This window comes from Nanorana parkeri, unplaced genomic scaffold (assembly GCF_000935625.1).
Source record: "Nanorana parkeri isolate BGI_ZX_2015 unplaced genomic scaffold, ASM93562v1 scaffold1455, whole genome shotgun sequence".
Taxonomy (NCBI): Eukaryota; Metazoa; Chordata; class Amphibia; order Anura; family Dicroglossidae; genus Nanorana; species Nanorana parkeri.
The window spans coordinates 414102-416940 of record NW_017307723.1 but is presented as its reverse complement, the minus strand read 5'-3'; positions in this window follow the sequence as shown (position 1 = coordinate 416940).

Here is a 2839-nt window from a genome sequence, read left to right as displayed (position 1 = left end):
ATCAAGCGGCCATATACTCGCGCGGCCAGACCACGCCCCTCCCCCACCCCTTTTCCACTGCAGGTCTCTACCAGGCCCTCTGCCAACGCAGGTCTCAGCAACAAAGATCTCTGCCGCGCCCTATTAATTGAGGGTGCCAATAATTGTGTCCAGTCCATTTTTGGAGTTTTGCGTGGAATGCGTCAGCTTTGGCTTTTTTTTTCTCTCCACTTTTTTTGTGTCACCGATGCAAACAAAAGAAATAAACTTGAGAATGCCGAAAGATTTGTCATTGCAACAATTTTCTGCGCGCAGTTGTCTATTATGGGACAAATGCAGGGGTGCCAATATTTTTGTCCACGACTGTCTATGGAAGGTGTGTTGGTATTAATTTTAAGTTATTGGATTCCATGCCGAAGCCCGCGGGGTCCACACCACGCACCGGCGATGCAGTTTTCACACTCGGGGGGAAAAAAAGTCTAAACGGGCCGTTAAACGCCGGATCCCTTCCTCGGAAATTTTACGCCGGCGATGCAATAAAAGGTTCCCTTGTAAGCGACTTCTCACAATTCCCCTCTCTGGCTGACGCACCCAGGAGGCCGCGTTATAGGAAGACTGATAGCGGGGCTATAATTAAACCTAAATAGGATGTAACAAGCCACCCCGATGAGTGACAAAGCCATTAAGGGCTAAGAGTCTGCCTTCTCCACCGGCTAAAGCCAAATGCATCCTTGACAGCATCTGTCAGTGGGCCGCATTGTACGCCGCGTCCTACGCCGGGGGGCGCAGGTGCGGCCTAAAAGGGCTCCGCGTTTCCAGGAAGACGACAGAAGGGCCGATTCTCCATTGTGGTCCGCTCCGAACCGCGCGTCAAGTCCCCGGGCCCCCGATCCTTATCGGGGGGTCCACCAACCCTCCTATTCTCTAACCTTTCACAGATTTACAAGTTGGAATTCTGAGGCAATAAGTGATGTCGTCTCCCGAGGCTCGGCCTGACAGCGAAGTGATCCGCTCCAGATGTTTTCTTCATCAGGAAACAGAGGAGTTTTCTTAATAAAATCTGGAGAGGAGATGGGACGACGTGTCCTTCCCTTCAGTCTTCTATCTCAGTGCTCCCCAACCTTTTCCTCACTGGGCCTTTTCTTTTTCCCAAGGAAACTTTAGGTGACGTCTCTCAGCCACCGGTTAACCTCTCGTCCTGGAAAGTCGGACAAACCCGAGAGAAATACACCACAGTAAATAAAACGGAAATAATTTAATGCTCCTTGGGCGGACCGGTACCATTTGATCCACGGACCGGTACCGGTCCCGCGGCCCGGGGGTTGGGGACCATTGTTCTATCTGACCTCCGTCCTTCCCTTCAGTCTTCTATCTGACCTCTGTCCTCCCCTTCAGTCATATATCTGTCCTTCGTTCTTTCCTTCAGTCTTCTATCTGACCTCCATGCTTCTCTTCAGTCTTCTATCTGACCTCCATGCTTCCCTTCAGTCTTCTATCTGACCTCCATGCTTCCCTTCAGTCTTCTATCTGACCTCCGTCCTTCCCTTCAGTCTTCTATCTGACCTCCGTCCTTCCCTTCAGTCTTCTATCTGACCTCCGTCCTTCCCTTCAGTCTTCTATCTGACCTCCGTCCTTCCCTTCAGTCTTCTATCTGACCTCCGTCCTTCCCTTCAGTCTTCTATCTGACCTCCGTCCTTCCCTTCAGTCTTCTATCTGACCTCCGTCCTTCCCTTCAGTCTTCTATCTGACCTCCGTCCTTCCCTTCAGTCTTCTATCTGACCTCCGTCCTTCCCTTCAGTCTTCTATCTGACCTCCGTCCTTCCCTTCAGTCTTCTATCTGACCTCCGTCCTTCCCTTCAGTCTTCTATCTGACCCCCGTCCTTCCCTTCAGTCTTCTATCTCAGTGCTCCCCAACCTTTTCCTCACTGGGCCTTTTCTTTTTCCCAAGGAAACTTTAGGTGACGTCTCTCAGCCACCGGTTAACCTCTCGTCCTGGAAAGTCGGACAAACCCGAGAGAAATACACCACAGTAAATAAAACGGAAATAATTTAATGCTCCTTGGGCGGACCGGTACCATTTGATCCACGGACCGGTACCGGTCCCGCGGCCCGGGGGTTGGGGACCATTGTTCTATCTGACCTCCGTCCTTCCCTTCAGTCTTCTATCTGACCTCTGTCCTCCCCTTCAGTCATATATCTGTCCTTCGTTCTTTCCTTCAGTCTTCTATCTGACCTCCATGCTTCTCTTCAGTCTTCTATCTGACCTCCATGCTTCCCTTCAGTCTTCTATCTGACCTCCATGCTTCCCTTCAGTCTTCTATCTGACCTCCGTCCTCCCCTTCAGTCTTCTATCTGACCTCCGTCCTTCCCTTCAGTCTTCTATCTGACCTCCATCCTCCCCTTCAGTCTTCTATCTGACCTCCTTCCTTCCCTTCAGTCTTCTATCTGACCTCCGTCCTTCCCTTCAGTCTTCTATCTGATCTCCGTCCTTCCCTTCACAATGTGCATTAGAAGCTGCAAGTCAGAGCTGAGTGGGAGGCTGTGGCAGGCGTCCCACCTCCACCAGTTAGTGTGCACCACTAGCACCCCGCCCCCCCCGGTCATATAATTTCAGAATATATAGAAACATAATAAGAAATGAGCACGCATTGGATATTTAGATTCATCTTTTCCACGTGCACATAAAACCCTTAAAGCTGCGGGTTCCCTTTAAATGCGCCCTATTGCCCGCATCCGTGGTTGGTGTTTACGATGAGCTCGGGCTCCCGGGGCAGCTCTGCTCGTGGCTTATTTTTACTCTCTGCAACTCCGCAGCTCCTAAACGATTCAAAATGCTCGTGCAAAAAATGCATCTCAACCT